This window comes from Capsicum annuum, chromosome 11 (genome assembly GCF_002878395.1).
Source record: "Capsicum annuum cultivar UCD-10X-F1 chromosome 11, UCD10Xv1.1, whole genome shotgun sequence".
Taxonomy (NCBI): Eukaryota; Viridiplantae; Streptophyta; class Magnoliopsida; order Solanales; family Solanaceae; genus Capsicum; species Capsicum annuum.
Genome location: NC_061121.1, coordinates 170,666,100 through 170,683,543, shown reverse-complemented (window position 1 = coordinate 170,683,543; position 17,444 = coordinate 170,666,100). Strand labels below are relative to the sequence as shown.

Sequence of the window (17,444 nt, the reverse complement as noted above, 5' to 3'; positions counted from 1 at the left end):
ACCCTATATATACCCCCTTTACACGGCATTTGGCCTCATTTTCTCTCTTCTTCCACCCAAAAACTAGGGTTTCCAAAATCAAAAATCCTCATTTTTCCTTCCATAAAAAAAATCAAGAGAGTTCAAGAGAATTAAGAGAAACCAAGAAATCCTTCCAAGAACCTTCAAGAAAAGAGTTTCCCCAGGTATGTAGATGTTGATTCTTGGATCCCTTTCATCTAAGAAGCTCAAGAACACTTTTCAAAACTTCAAGATTTGTATATTTCTGAGATTCCATGAATTGTATGAGTTGAAATTGATGTTCCATATGTTGTTGAGTTTTGATTCATGTTTGTTTACAAGATTTATGAGCTCTGACCCTAGTATGTGGAATCCATATGATGTTTATGATGAACCTTCCTTATGTTGCTTTCTATATGATGTTTTCATGACATTTGGGTGTAGAAATGGTTGAATAAGCGAAGTATGTCCCCCATAGGTTTGATAAAAGCTTAGGTGAAGTATAAGGACTAGTGTAGTATATTGAAGATGAAACCCCAAGTTGTGAGTTAGTACATGCATGCCTAGTGTTTGATAAAATGCCTTAGTGAATAAATGGTGCTATAATAGTATGAAATCTCCAAGTAGGTGTAAACCCGTACTTTCTTAGTGTTGTTGAAAGACCTTAGTGAGTAATTTGAGACAAGATAGCGGTAAATTCCCCAATTATGTGCTCTTTGATATATGCTAAAATTTTAATACATGTCAAGTGGTTAGCAAGTAAGTTAAGACATGATAGTGTGAAGTTTTTTCCAAATCTTGTGATGTCTAAATACATGTCAAGACTGATTTAGGTGTGAAGTACTTGAGGTAAGACCTTGTTGAAGGAAGTATGATCTAGTAGCATGTTTCCCTATGCTAGTATATGTTGATGTTTCCTAAATACTTGACGTGATGCCTTAATGATTGCAAAGGTGAAGGTATGTTATGTTTCCTAAATACTTGAAGAGATGCTTTAATGACAATGATGATGAATGAATGATTGTGATAATGAATCAATGATTGTGATAATGATGATGAATGAATGATTGTGATGATGAATAAATCATTATGATGATGATGATGAATGAATGGTTGTGATGATAGAGGAATGATTATGCTTTATTTTATATTATTGAGTCCTAGGGGCATTTATACCCGACAATTTATTTGTTGTCTAGAGCCCGTGTCAGTTTCACAATAATTCCAATCGAGGCATGACTCTCCGAACTCAGTGAATTAAGCGCGTTGTATCCTCAAACAATTGTAGAACTTAAGAAAGCTTAGAAATCTCATTTATCTCTGTAATCTCCGTATCTCTAGTAATCTAGCCTCGGTCCTGTAATTATCTCAGATCCAATAGTATCCAAGTGTTAATTCTAACCTCAGAAGCGATTCAAATAATCTAGTTAAGCTCTGTATTATCAGTCAGATACCATAATTTAATACTCTTTCCTTCAGATATAGAACTAAGTGATCTCAACATAGCTCAATCAGATCTTTTGATAAATATGATCAGTATCAGATTTAGTTCAGTTATGTTCAATCAATAATTCAGTTCAGTGTCTTTCAATTGGGAGTAGAAACTAGCACCAAGCGAGGAACGGGATGACGGCTCCTCTCGACAGTGAGAGAAAGGCCGGAGTCGTTAGTAACAATCCCTGATCTCCAAAACTGCATAGCCAGTGTATGATACAGAAGTCACCATCAGGAAAAGGCAGTCACCTCCAGAGAAAGAGTATTTGACTATTATATTTCCTTAGGTCGACTTTCTAATAAGGGTTATCTGCTAGAGAGAATTGACTAGAGAGAGGTCTTTACCCGTGGCACAGTATTGACACCCTTCCAACTGGGGTTATAGGTTGGACCCCACCTATGGTAGGTTGGGGCATATCGGTTAAATAACTACTTCCCACAATTTTAGTTACAATTTTAGTTTCAGTATCAATCTTTAGAAATCAAAACTGTCAGATACAGTCATCTATTTTTATGAGGAACTCAGATAGTTCCATTGATTCATGGACCATCCCGTCAGATAGGCTTGGTCTCATATACAGTTATTTGATATCATATTTAGAGATATGCTGCCACACAGGCTTGATTCATAGTCTTTGATTCTATTAAGTATCCTTGTTTCTAGATTAAGATATATTCATATTTCTTATCATTGATAATTGTTTTTGAAATTATCCATTCGAGAGGTTGATCTCTAATCCTGTCAGTCGAAAGCAGTAAGCTCAAAATTCAGTCCTTGATGTAAGTGCATCCAGATCCACAGTTATCAGTATTAGATGAGTCAAAGATTTAGTATGTCAGTATCCTAGTGTCAGTAAGGATTTTAGTCTGCAGTAAGGCAGTACCCAAGTTTTGGTCTCTATAGCTATGATGATTATGACTATGGTCTATGCATTCATGTATGTTTATGTGCTCTCGTGTGGCATTATCATGATTATTCAGTTTAGATATTATGTATGCATGACCCCTTGCATTTAGCTTTACCCCATCTATATACTCAGTACATTCATGTACTGATGCATTTGCGATATGGTGTTTTATTTGGCACCATAAGTTTTGAGTTACAGGACCCAGAGTTTCCTTAGAAGTTCAGTCCCAGTCAGCAGCAGCAGTTGTAGTAGTGAGTCCTCTTTTTTCGAGGATGAATCTCAGTTTACTATTATGGCATCAGACTTTGTTTATATTTTCTATAGACGGAGTTAGTTGGGGATATGTCCCATCAACTCTACAATTCAGATAGTTTAGAGGCTTTTTAGATAAATGTATTAGTATTCAATTTTCTATTTTAAGTATGCATAGATGTGTTGAACCTTATGGCCAGTTTCTGCATTTATTGAAAAAGGTTAGCTTGTGGTCCTTCGGGGTCATAAGCACCATATGACATCTCGGGATGAGATCTTGGGCCGTTACAATTGCTTAAGCGACATTTGCTAAGGCAAACAAGTACTGCTAAAGTGTCCACCACTAAAGCATCTCCCAAGCCGCTTAAGCGGATGCATTAGCTACTAAAAACCAGCAATTTCACTATGACTAAATGGACTCTAACCAAGTGCTCAAGATTTGTTCAAAACTCCATGCATGAAAATAAACTATGCTACCCTAACAAATGATCCTTTTGAACTCTACAAAACCATCAAAAATTCTATCTGAGGTTTATTCGATAAAAATAAGGTCCAATACCCATTGTTCCATTTTCAACAATAGCCTAAAATGAGCTTGAAAGTCTCGAGACCCAAACAAAGGGTCCTTCTAGCCAAAAATCAAAATTTTAGAGCTAAGTTAACTATTATAATTCTCATTTGAGTCTATTTTTATAATACCCCAGAAGATTCTAGATAAGTTTCCAGCTATTCATCCCACGTTTAAAGGCCCCAATTTTATATTTCACACTAAGTGCAAGTGACACGGCCACTTTAACACAAATATTTTGAACATTTTATTTCTGGCTTTTCGTGTTTAAAACATTAATTCATGAGTTAGAATATGATTAGGGATTTTAAAAGGGTTATCAGAGAGAGTTTTAGAATTTTTTAAGGAGGTTCAGCATGTTTTTGGACCACGGAGGTAGTAAGTCTCTGTGATTTCTATGTACCACGGAGGATAGTCTCCACAATATATAGTGTGTCATGGATGATAGTATCTGCAATACACAGCGTGTCACAGAGGCTAGCCTCCACAATAGCCATCGTGCCACGCTACAGTGTAAATCTTATAGCCTTTACTAAAGGGGTGAGGGGTATTTGGGTCTTTTTCTCTCCCCAAAATATCCAAATCATGACTTAAAACCCAAGAGGGGAATAATTTTCCCTATTCCTCATCAGTGAATGACGTTTAACCTCCTCTTGTTCTCAAGAACACAGGAAAAATCAAAAAAAATCCAAGAATCCACCCTTCCAAGGCCTCAATTTCAAGTTTTCCCAAAGAAGACAAGGAATTTAAATATCTGGGATATTCATCAATGGGTTCCTTCCACCCATTGAGTCCTTTAATTTTAAAGTATAAACCCTTTTCCTCTTTTGATGAAATTTCAATTCTAGTACGAATTTATTCTACTTTCTATTAATAGTTTTGAATACAAACCATGACAATGTGTTTCCCCATGTAAATTATGTTTTTCTATTCTTTATAAACTCTCACCCAACTATTGTTTAGCTGACACCATGTTGATTATCAATTTATGAATTTAACCATGTAAGCATGTTATCATCATTAGTTTAACATCTTACCATACTCATAATCAAGGATTTCATTAGTTTAGTAAGTTATACTATGTTTTGAGTCAACAGATCATGAATACCTTATAGTATTATAATGATATTATTGTACTTAATGTATTATTTAGTGATGTGGGTAATGAACACTCAATACCTAGGAAAATTATGTCTATCAGTGTTATCAGGTTACAAGTCATTAAGATCTGTCTTGTATTATTAAATTTCATAATAACATCAAAATGAGCACTCATCAGTACTAGATATGTTTTATAATTATATTTAGATTATCATCAGGTTGATCATTTGTCAGTATGAACCAAGCTAAACTACTTATCAGTACTAGATCATATTAAATGAATGAGGATACCATTATCATTCAGTTGGGAGTAATACTTAGCATCGAGCAAACTCAGGGATGGTGTTTCCCCCATTAGTTTAGGCAGAGTCGTTATTAGTAGTCCCTAAGTTCCAAAACTTCGTATCCAGCATAGGTTATAAGGGGCCACTCATTAGTTTAGGCTTGACTTCCTCTCAAGGTTCACCCATCAGTTTAGGCTTGATACCCTGGTCCTTTAGGATATCAAATTAGTGGATCCACACAGCCAGTGTCAGTACCTGAGGCAAGGTATTGACACCCTTCCAACTAAGGTTATAGGTAGGACCCTTGTTATCTCAAATAGAGGAATTTCGATTAAATATTAGCTCCCATAGTCTCAGTTTAGTATTTGGGCCACATTGGATCAGGTTTGTATGACTAAGTGTTCAGTTTATTAATTTTTTAGTTATTGAATTTTATAGATTATTTTAGTACATGTTTTACTTGGTTGTGTATTTTTGTTAGATGTTCATGTATTCATGTTCAGTACTTATATGTAATTTAGTTAGTTTCATATCATATATCAATATATTCCAGGTACTGACCGCATACTCTCTTTTACGCTATATTGATTTCATAAATAAGTTCAGACACTCGGTTCCTTGATCACCCTTAGTCAATTCAGTGATACTCAACAGCAGTTTTGGTGAGTCCTCATCCATCGAGAATAATTTATTTGCAATTTATTTCAGTACTTACTTTATTTCAGTCAGTCAGAGTTAGTTGGGGGTTTGTCCCGTCAATCCTCATGTTTTAAAGGCTTTCATATAGTCAGACTTATTTTTAGTTGTTTTATCAGTTTAGACATGTTGTTTTAGTATTACCTCTTAATAAAACTTTTTATCATTTTAGCCTCCGCATATGATTTTTTATAATAACTTTGTTCAGTGCTCACAGTTGATACCAGATCATGGGTTAGTATGGAGTCACATGTGGCCTTAAAAACTGTGTTATGAATAGGGTATAGTCTCAGATCGTGACAAACTTGGTATCAGAGCCTAAGGTTTTAAAGTGTCCTAGGGTGTTTGAAAGCCATGTTGAGTAGAGTCTTATGTATAGGTGTGAAGCATGCCACACTTATGAGCGAGAGGCTACGAGACATTTTAGGAAAGTTTCCCTACTTTCAATATTCATTTCATGCGAAGGGGTATAAGCGCTATTGAATTCCTTGCTCTAACTCGTCCTTTGTTGTTTGCTGAAAATTTCTCCAAGAAGCAATAACAAAAAAAGGAACGGGGATTAGCCTGCACCACTACCTATTCAGGAAGACCCTCTGAAAGAACATTTTTCCCATGCCATATTTAGATTCACTTTGACCATTTTAGCCTAGACTATGGTTTCTTAGAATAGCTAGCAGGTTGTTGCCCCAGCCAATCCAGTAGTGAGCACAACAGCAGCTAGGATCTGAGACTTCACTCTGATAATTCCTCCACTATTTTCCGGATCCAAGTATGAGGAAGATCCGTAAGGGTTTCAGGATAGTATCCAGAAAGTGACAAATATCATGGGTGTTATTACTAGTGAGAATACTGACTCAGTTTCCTACCAATTACAAGGGGTATCTCATACTTGGGTTAAGTATGAAAGGACAATTGAGGGATCGAAGCAGGGCTTGTAGAGTGGGATGAGTTTATTATGGCTTTCTTAGATAGATTCTTTCAACTTGAGTTAAAATAGGCCAAGGTGCAGGATTTTGTGAACCTAAACTAGGATAATATGAATGTGAAGGAATATTCACTCAAGTTCACCCAGTTAGCAAAGTATGTTCTAACTATGGTAGCTGATTATAGGACTAGAATAAGTAAGTTTATATCTAGAGTTACAAATAATATGGTTAAGGAGTGCAAAAAACTATATTGGTTATGAAGATGAACCTTTCCAGATTGATGGTGCACGCTCAGTAGATTGAGAAAAGAAAACTTAAGGAAAGGGAAAGAGAGAATAAGAGGGCTAAGACAGGTAACTTCAACTTTACTTAACGAAGGTTAGATGGTGAGAATTGTTCTAAATTCTATCAGAAGTCTTCAACTCCAGCCTCATATTTAGCCAATGCTCCAGTGCCTAGGTTTAGGTAGGGGAATCAAGATAGAGCACCAAGCTCTAAGTCCCAAGATAGTATGAATAGTGATCAGACAAATCTAATTTACAAGAGGTATGGTAAGAACCATTAGGGCGAGTGTAGAGTATGCTTACTTTTGGTGTGGCAAGCCCGGCCATAGAATGAGGGAATGTCCTATGGCTGCCCAGCAAGGATTGGATGATTAGCAGGAAAGCCAAGCTAACTCTTCAACAGTCCCTGCAGGATACCCGACTCAGTAGGGTGTCACTTTTAGTGCCACCAGTAGACAGTGTCAAAATTGAATATATGCTCTCCATACTCCCAATGACCAGGCGATTTCTCTAAATGTGGTTACGAGTACATTATAAGTCTTCCATCTTCATGTTTATGCATTATTAGCCCCCAGATGTTTACTTTCTTTTGTAACTCTCTATATAGTGGTAGAATTTGGCTTTAGTCCTGACATATTAGCATAGCCCTTCTCAGTGTCTACCCTAGTGGTTAGTTATATTATAGATAAATAGGTATACAGAAATTGTTCGATCAAAGTGTGTCAAAAAGTTACATCAGTTTACCTTGTAGAGTTAGATATGATTTATTTTGATGTCATTCTTGGCATGGATTGGCTCCACTCTTGCTATACCTCAGTTGATTGTAGAAATAAAATTGTCTAGTCTAACTTCCCTAATGAGCTCTCATAGAATAGAGGGTTAGTACCTCAGTGTGTATAGGTGGTTCATCTCATATGTTAAGGCAAGAAAGATAACATCCAAGGAATGTATTTACCATCTCGTCCGAGTCAAGGACTCAAATTCTAAAAATCTGAATCTTGAATTGATTCCAGTAGTAAATGAGTTTCCAGAAGTATTCCTTGAAGATCTTCTCAGAGTTTATCTCGAGAGGGAAATTGACTTTGTAAATCTCCTTCCATATAGCTAGCCTATTTCAATCCACCTTATAAAATGGCTCTAGCTGAGATTAAGGAATTGAAGGAATATTTCAAAGATCCCTTAGATAAGGGTTTTATCAAGCCTATAGTTTCTTCATGGGGTGCTCTAGTTCTCTTCGTGCATAAGAAAGATGGTTCCCTCCGAATATACATCGACTACCGTCAATTGAACAAAGTCATAATCAAGAATAAGTATCCTCTCCCCAGAATTTATAACTTGTTTGACCAACTTTAGGGTGCAAGCTATTTCTCTAAGATAAACCTCAGATCCGCCTATCATCACCTTAGACTCAAAGAATGTGACATCCCAAAGGCAGCCCTTAAAAATCGGTATGGCCACTTCAAATTTCTAGTTGTATCTTTTGGATTAATGAATGCTCCTAAACTTTTATGGACTTTATGAATAGGGTGTTCAAGCAATACTTGGACATGTTCATCATAGTCTTCATAGATGACATCCTTGTAAATTCCCATAATGAGAGAGATCACGCAGACCATTTGAGGATTGTATTGCAGACCCTTAAGGATCACTAGTTATTTGCTAAATTCAGTAAATGTGAATTCTGGTTAAGATCAGTAACTCTCCTAGGTCACATCATTTCCAGTGATGGCATTTGAGTTGATCCTCAAAAGATTGAATCAGTAAAAAATTATCCTAGGCCCATCTCTCCATAAGATATTAGGAGTTTCTTGGGTTTAGTCAGTTACTATAGATAGTTTGTTAAAGGATTTTCTTCTATTACTTCTACCATGTCTTGGCTGACTTAGAAAAAAGTCAAATTTTAGTGGTTAGATTCCTGTAAAAAGAGTTTTTAGGAGTTAAAGACTCGACTAACTTTTGCTCCAGTATTGAATCTACCAAAGGGTTCGAATGGGTTTTTAGATTATTGTGATGCTTCTAGATTTGTTCTTGGCTGTGTGATAATGCGGTGAGGTAAGGTCATAGCCTATACCTCTAGGTAGCTTAAACCCCATAAAAATAATTACCTAACTCATGATCTTAAGTTGGTAAGAGTTGGCTTTCCCTTAATGATTTAAAGGCATTACCTTTATGAGATTCACGTTGATGTGTTTACAGATCATATGAGTTTACTGTATGTGTTAACTTATAAGGATATAAATCTTTGCCAAAGAAGGTTGCTTGAATTGTTAAAAGAATACGATATAAGTGTGTTGTATCACTTGGGTAAGGCTAATATAGTGGCTGATGCCCTTAGTAGATTGTCTATAGGAAGTGTTGCACCTGTTGAGGGGAATAAGAAGGAGTTAGTTCATGCAGTTCATTAACTTATTAGATTAGGTATTCGATTGACTGATTAGGCCTAAGTTAGTATATGGGTTTAGAATTGTTCAAAATCTTCATTGGTGGATGAAGTTAAAAAAAACAATATAGGGATCCTATTTTGGTCAAATTAAAAGAGGCGGTTCGGGATCAGAAGGTTCAGGTTTTCTCCCAATGGGGAGATATTATGCTTTATTGTCAAGGCTGGTTATGTGTTCTAAGTGTGGATGATTTGAGACAACGAGTATTAGCAGAAGCTCATTGTGTGTGTTATTCTATTCACCTAGGAGCCACTAAGATGTGTCGTGATTTGCGGGAAATCTATTGGTGGAATGGTATGAATAAATATATTGCAGAATTCATATCTAGGTGTTCAAATTGTCAGCAGGTTAAGCTTGAGCACCAAAGACCTAGTGGTACACTTCAGGAGTTTAGCATCATTACATGGAAGTGGGAGGTGGTGAACATAGATTTTGTTATAGGGTTACCTTATATGCGTCATCAGCATGATTCGATTTGGGTCATTATAGATAAAATAACCAAGTCGGCCTATTTCTTGCCAGTTCATACTTCGTATTCTGCTGAGGATTATTCTAGACTCTATCTCAGGAAGTTGGTAAAGTTTCATGGGGTTTCATTGAACATCATTTCATATAGAGGAACCCAGTTTGCCTCTTACTTTTGGAAGGCTTTTTCAGAAGGGTCTTGGTACCCAAGTCTATCTTAGTACAACTTTTCATCCTTAAACAAATGGTCAGCTGAGCAGACCATTCAGACCTTAGAGGATATGTTGAGATCTTGTGTTATCGTCTTCAGGGGTAGTTGGATGACCACTTACCTTTGATTGACTTTACCAACAACAATGGCTATCACTTCAATATTCAGATAGCTCCATTTGAGGCTCTTTATGGAGGAGGTGTAGATCTCTTATTAGTTAGCTTGAAGTAGGTGAGACTGCTTTTATAGGGCCAGATTTAGTGTACACAGCAATGGAGAAAGTTTCGTTGATTCGAGAAAGGCTGAAGACAGCCCTGAGTTGACATAAATCCTATGTTGATGTAAGGAGAAGAGATCGTAAGTTTGATGTTGGTTCTTAGTTTATTTGAAAATTTCACCTATGAAAGGGGTGGAGAGGTTTTGTAAGAAAGGGAAGCCCAGTCCCTACTATGTTGGCCCATATAGGATTTTTATCTATTTTGAGAAGGTAGCTTATTAATTGGAATTGCCTAGAGAATTGGCATTAGTGCATTCGGTGTTTCATGCTCTTTGCTAAAGAAATGTATTGGTGACCCAGCTTCTCTCGTTTCTTTAGAAAGTATGGAAAAAAATAGCCTTTCCTAAGAAAAAGCCCCAATTGAAATCCTTGACTATCAGATTTGTATATTAAGGAATAAGAAATTTGCCTTGGTTAAAGTCCTAAAGAGAAGTCAGTCCATTGAGGGAGCTACTTGAGAAAACGAAGCAGATATGTGAGATAAGTACCCCAACCTTTTTACTATGAATTTAAATTCGTCTTGAGGTAATGGTTTCCCTTAAATGACTCTCTCATTTTGTATCTTAGCTATATAACCATCCTCATGTCATAGCATGTATTCATGAATTTAGTTCAGTCCACGCATCATGTTTTCGATTTAGTTATTTAGTCATAAATCAGCTCATAAGTAGGCAGCACATAATTTCAGTCATCTTAGTGTCTTAGCTCAGACAGTTTAATTTGGCGACGAATGATACCAAGGGGGAGATATTGTAATAACCCACAAGTTTTTAGATGAGCTTCTAGCTATTCGTCCCATGTTTAAATGTCTCAAAGCTATTATTTCACACTAAGGGTAATTGACATGGCCACATTAACACTCCAAAATTTTGAAAATTTTACTTTTGGCCTTTTCGTGTTTAAAGTATTGATTTATAAGTTAGAATATGATTAGAGATGTTAAAAGGGTCATCCGGGAGAGTTTCAGAATTTTTGAAAGAGGTTCGGGGTGTTTTTAGACCATGGAGATAGTAAGCCTCCATAATTTTAGCATGTCACGGAGGATAGTCTTCGCGATACATAGTGTGACATGGAGGATAGTCTTTGCGATAAGCAGTGTGCCACGAAGGATAGTCTTCATGATACGCAGGATGTCGCAGAGATTGTGCCATGTTGTAGTGTAAATCCTTTAGCCTTCATTAAAGGGGTGAGGGGTAATTTAGTCTGTTTCCTCTCCCCCAACACATCTAAATCACGACTTAAAACCCAAGATGGGCATTATTTTCCCCATTCATCATCAATTTACGACATTCAACCTTATCCCATTATCAAGAAATAAAAAAATCAAAAGCTTTTTCCAAGAATCCACCCTTCTAAGGCCTCAATTTCAAGTTTTCCACAGAAATACAAGGAATTAAGGTATGTGAGATATTCATCAATAGATTTCTTCCTCACATTAAGTCCCAAAAATCCCTTAATTTTCAAGTATAAACCCTTTTGCACTTTTGACAAAATTTCAATGTCAAGTATGAATTTATTAAACTTTTTCTAAGTAGTTTTGAATACAAACCATGACAATGTGTTTCCTCATAAATTATGTTCTTACATGCTTTATAAACTTAGTCACCCATATCATGTTCAGTTGACACCATGTTGATTATCAATTTAGGAATATAACTATGTGAGAATATTGTCCTCATAAGTTTAACATCTTCCCATACTCATAATCATAGATTACATCAATTTAGTGAGTTGTACTATGTTTTGGCTCTACGGATCATGAATATACTTACAATATTATGATAATGTTAGTGTACTTAATGTATTATTCAGTACTGGTGGGTTATAAAAACCCGATACCGAGGAAAATCATGTCTATCAGTGTTATCAGGTTACAAGTCATTCAAATGTTTCTTGTAGCCTTAAATTTTAGAATAACATCAAAATATGCACTCATTAATACTAGATCATATTTTATTATTATATATAGATTATCATCATGTTGAGCATTTGTAAGTTTGAAACATGCTAAATTTATTATCAATGCCAGAGGATGTTAAATGAATAAGGATAGTTGTGTCATTCTATTGGGAGTAATACTTAGCATCAAGCGAACTCAAGGAGGGTGTCTCCCCCATCAGTTTAGGTAGAGTCGTTAGTAGTAGTTCCTAAGTTTCAGAACTACGTAGCCAGCGTAGGTTATAAGGCGTCACCCATAAATTTAGGCTTGACTTTCTCTCAAGGGTCAGCCTTCAGTTTAGGCTTGATACCCTGGTCTTTCGGGACATCAAATTAGTAGATCCACACAGCCAGTGTAAGTAACTGTGGCAAGGTATTGACACTCTTCCATCTTGGGTTACAGGTTGGACCCCGATTAGCTCAGATTGTGGTATGTCAGTTAAATATTATCTCCCACAGACTTAGTTCAGTATTTTTACCACATCAACTTTGGTTTTCATGACCAAGTGTTTAGTTTATCAGTTATTCAGTAATTTAATTTTACATATTATATTAGTACATGCTTTACTTGGTCATGCATTTATTTATATGTTTATGCATTCTTGTTCAGTGCTTATGTGTAATTCAGTTAGTTCCTTCCATCTCACATACTTGCATTTCAAGTACTACTGCATACTCTCTTTTGTGCTATATTGATTTCATAATAGAGGTTGGAACACTAAGTTCCATGATAGCCCACAGTCAGTTCAGTGCCACTCAGCAGCAGTTGTGGTGAGTTCTCATCCATCAAGAACAAGTTATTTGTAGTTCTTTAGTACTTTCATTATTTAAGTCAGTCGGACATAGTTGGGGGTTTGTCCCATCAACTCCTTATGTTTTAGAGGCTTTCAGATAGTCAGACTTGTTTTCAATTGTATTAGTAGTTCAGACATGTTAGGTATTATTTCAGTATTACATCTTAAAAGAACCTCTTATCAGTTTAGCCTCCGCATATGATATTATATTATTACTTTATTTAGTAATCACAACAGATACTAGATTATGGGTTAGCTTGGGGTTAATTGTGGCCTTAAGCACCGTGTATTGACTAGGGGTAGTCTCGGATTGTGACAGTTTATGAGAAGTGTTGGTCCAAGACTAATTTCTCAAATTCAAAAACTCCTAAATAGAGAAATGGTCTTTGAACTCAGACGGACTACCTAAAAACTGAACCAACAATCTCAGTAAGTCATAAATGACTGTACTTGCTATAGAAAAACATAAAATACCAAAAATACACAAAAAAATTTGAGAAAATGACCAAGAGAGTCACTAAAAACTCTGATGGGGCTATAAAAGGAAATCATGGCCTTAGTTTAGAACCCTTTTGTATTCGGGATGGTTCAAGTGATTTGATTTATGCTGAAGGGAGAAGATTTGGGGATAACTCTAATCTAGTTGCTGAAGTCCTGAGATTTAGTTGGGATTAGAATATTGCATTAATCAACAATATCTACTACTAATAATGGAGACTGGTTCTTTGATAGTAAAGAATATTTTAGATGGTAACTAGGAAGCCCCATGGAGTTTTGAAGTAGAGATTGCAAAGATTAAGGCACTCATGAAGGATGTAAACATAGTGGTGGAACACATATACAGAGAAGGCAATAAAAAGAAAGACATTTTTTTCTAACCATGTTTTGCATTTTGCAGGTACATATACATTAACCTACTCTATAGTACAAAAAATTCCAAGAGATCAGATTCCAAATATTAGAATAAAAAGTTTCAAATGGAACTTTAATAGTAGGGGGCAGTAATCACAATAAGGAAGGACCAATAAAATCACTCAAAAGATTCTAATAAAACATACAGGGATACATCTAGAGCAAAACAACTAGTAATGTAGTCAAGGAAATAGGCAACCAACAATAAGGAATCAAGGAAATTACAAAGCAAGGGGAAGTTGTACTTAAAAAATTTTAAGAGACAAATATTGTACGGTCTATTATGATTTCATTGAGAAGCTTAATCTATCAATGAATGTACACAATGAGAATGATATCATTAATAGGAATCAGGTCACATGCATATACAGTAAGGAAAAGGTTCTAGTATGGAGAAAGAGCTTACCCAATAAGGTTGGAGATAGATCCATAGCTTCATCTCACTTAGACAGTGGTTTTAGCTCCAAGATGAGCTCAACCTATCAAGAAAATGAAGATATGGTGAAATCTACAGCCTTAATCAACTAATTTAAGAAAGAAGATAGAGGAATAGTACTTATCTCAACTATGAGAGCTTTGATCTGTGGTGATACAAGTTGAAGAAGTTTTCACTTGATTGATTTTATAGCATTAATGAGACTTGTAAATGCCCTTACTAAAAATAATCAAAATTCAGTTTTACTTGTAGATCTATATATCTCTTTCAGTTAGATGAGTACAACTTCTCTAATTTTTCGATCTTCTCAATTCATTTTGACTCCATGGATGGAAAGAGAGGGAAGTAACGACTAGAGCGGATGAAACTTACACATAATAGCTTTCTTTTCTTTATTAGTTATAGTCTTAGTTGATTTTTTTGTTGTCGGATTTTAGCCCATTGCTGGGCCTTGGGTCTCTTGGACCTTGACCTGGTGATGGGCCTTTGTGTTTTTTAGTATGGGTAAACTACATAAATAACCCTCATAATGGGTGGATTTATTTTTTTCCCCATAAGAAAAGTCCTACAAAACTTTCTTCTTTTCTATGTAAAGTACAAATACCTATTTGTCCATCTATATCTCAAATATTTCTAAATAACACCATACTTATTTATATTTCAACGCATATTTTTTATTTTATTTTACTTTGACTTTTATCTTTTAGTTTTTCTCAACCCTTACTATTTTTTCATCTTTCATCTCTCAACTTTTATTTTTTAATTTTTTTTATTTTACATTGATTTTTTTCTTTTTTTAGTTTTTCTCAACCCTTGCTTTTTTTTCATTTTCTCCTCTCAACTTCTATTTTTCTAAATTTTTCTCTTTTTTATTTTACTTTAATTTATTTTTTCTTTTTAAATTTTTCTCAGTCTTTATTTTTGTTTTGTCTTTTTTTGTTTATTCTCAACCTTTGTTTTTTTCCTTTTCTCCTCTGAACTTCTAAATTTTCTTTATTTTTTTCTCTTTTTAATTTTCTTTGACTTTTATTTTTCTTTTTTAGTATTTGTCTTCATTTTTGTTCTTTTTCCACAACTTTTATTATTTTTCTTATCTTCAATTCCTTCCAAACGACAAGTTATGTACCATGGGCAGGAGTTGAAACTACCACATTGTGATTTATGGTATATTTTATCTATAAATCATTCCTTAGAGTCAAGACTTAGGACTTTCAAAGAACAAGTTAGATTCCATGGGCAAAATTTGACACTACCACATTGTGTTTTGATTTATGAGATATTCTATAACTCTTGTCTCTGAGATAAGATTTATCTCAATGACTTTCAAACAAGAAGTTATGCCCCACAGGCAAGAGTTGACACTATCATATTATGTTTTGATTTATGAGATGTTTTATAACTCTTACCTTAGAGGCATGACTTATCCCAAGGATTTTCAAACAACAAGTTATGTACATTGGGAAAGAGTCAATACTACCACATAGTATTTTCTACTTATGATATGCTTATAACTCTTGCCTTAGAGACAAGACTTAGCCCAAGGATAATCAAATAACAAATTAGGCCCCATGGGTAAGAGTTGATACTACAACATTGTGTATTGATTTATGAGATATTTCATAACTCTTCCCTTAGAGGAAGGACTTAGTCCAAAGTCTTTCAAGCATCAAGTTACGCCCCAACACTACCATATGTGTTTTGATTTATGAGATATTCTAATACTCTTGCCTTAGAGGCAAGACATAACCCAAGGACTTTTAAACAGCAGGTTACACCCCATGGGTATGAGATGATACTACCACTTTATGATTTGATTATGAGGTGCTCTATTATTCTTACCTTAGAGGCAAAACTTAGCCCAAGGACTTTTAGACAACAAGTTACTCCCATAGACAAGAATTGACACTACCACATTATGTCTTGATTTATTATATATTTTATAAATCAAGGACTATCAAACAACAAGTTATGTCTCATTAGTAATAGTTTACACTATCACTTTATGTCTTTATTTATCTAATGTTCTATAACTCTTGTCCTAAAGGCACGATTTCCAAGGACTTTCAAACAACAAGTTATGCCTTATGGGCAAGAGTTGACACTACCACATCGAGTCTTGATTTATAATATTTTGAGATAAGCATTTTGTACCCCATCAACAATGGCCAAATTTGCTGCGACACACTTCAAATTTACATGGGTCCTATTACTCTCTCCCCCACCACCCCAAACTTAATTTTAGCATATTTTTGTCACCTCTTTATGCTGACATGGAACCTTTATTACATAAAAATAAGACCCACATTAAAGGTCTCACGTCAACTAAAAAGGTGTCACATTAGCTAAAAGAAGTGACAAAAATATACCAAAATTGAATTTGGGGGGGTAATAGGACCCTTGTGAAGTTGGAGTATGTCGTAACAAATTTAGTCATAGTTCACGGGGGTACTAGATATTTTATTCTATGATTTTCTATAACTCAAGCCTTAGAGGCATGACTTATCTCACAAGTTACACCACATGGAAAAGAGTTGGCACTACCACATTGTGTCTTGATTTATGAGATAATCTATTCGTCTTGCCTCTGAGACAAGACATAGCCCAAGAACTTCCCAAAAAAACAACTTACGCCCAATGGGCAAGTGTTGACACTACCACATTGTATCTTGATTTATGAAATATTTTATAACTCTTGTCTTAGAGGCAAGACTTATCACAAAGGACTTTTAAATGGAAGAGAAATATATGTTAGAATTAGAGTTAGAAGAGTTACCCATAAATTATTAAATTAATTATGCGAAGACCATTTAAAAATAGAGAAGCTTTTAGAAAAATTAAAGAATCTTTAATTAGTAATTATTCAGAATATATAAGTCTAAATAAAACAAAAGAAAACCCACAAAAATTAGCCTACTTAATTACATTAATATCTAGTATTGAATCAAAATTAATAACACATTTAACACCTAGAAGAATGAAACACATACCACCCAATTATGATAAAATTAGATTTAGCTATCCACCAAGATATTATAAACATAATTTAAAATGAATAAAGTACAACAATATAAAGAATTAAAAATAAGAATAAAAAGACTATATTATAATATATTTGCCGGAGTTAGTAAAAATTCAATAGATACACAAAAAGATGAAATATCAAAATCGGAATCACAAATAGATAGTTTAGAATATATATATCAACATGAACTATTCACAATAAAATGAATAAAGAAGAATTTATAATAGATGAAAAAATATATGAAAACTACGAAGGATCAAAAATAAAAATAGTATTTTCTAATCTAGGACGAAGATATAAGAAAATAGGTGAACATTTATATCTAATGTTAGAAAAAGAGGAATTAAAATTAGAAGATAAATTGACAGCAATGGTAAGAATAGAAAAAGAAAATGAAGAGATAGATAGAAAAAAGGAAATAGAAAAAATAAAACA

General features: G+C 34.7%; 1 long non-coding RNA gene across 1 annotated transcript in view; it reads right to left on the bottom strand.

Moving 5' to 3' along the window:
• LOC107847135 overlaps window positions 1-14,354 on the bottom strand; it is a 51,988-nt gene extending 37,634 nt beyond the window's left edge. The window contains exon 1 of the long non-coding RNA XR_007046901.1: window positions 13,958-14,354. This is a non-coding gene — a long non-coding RNA (uncharacterized LOC107847135). The remainder of the gene's footprint in view (window positions 1-13,957) is intronic.
• Window positions 14,355-17,444: the final 3,090 nt, after the last annotated feature.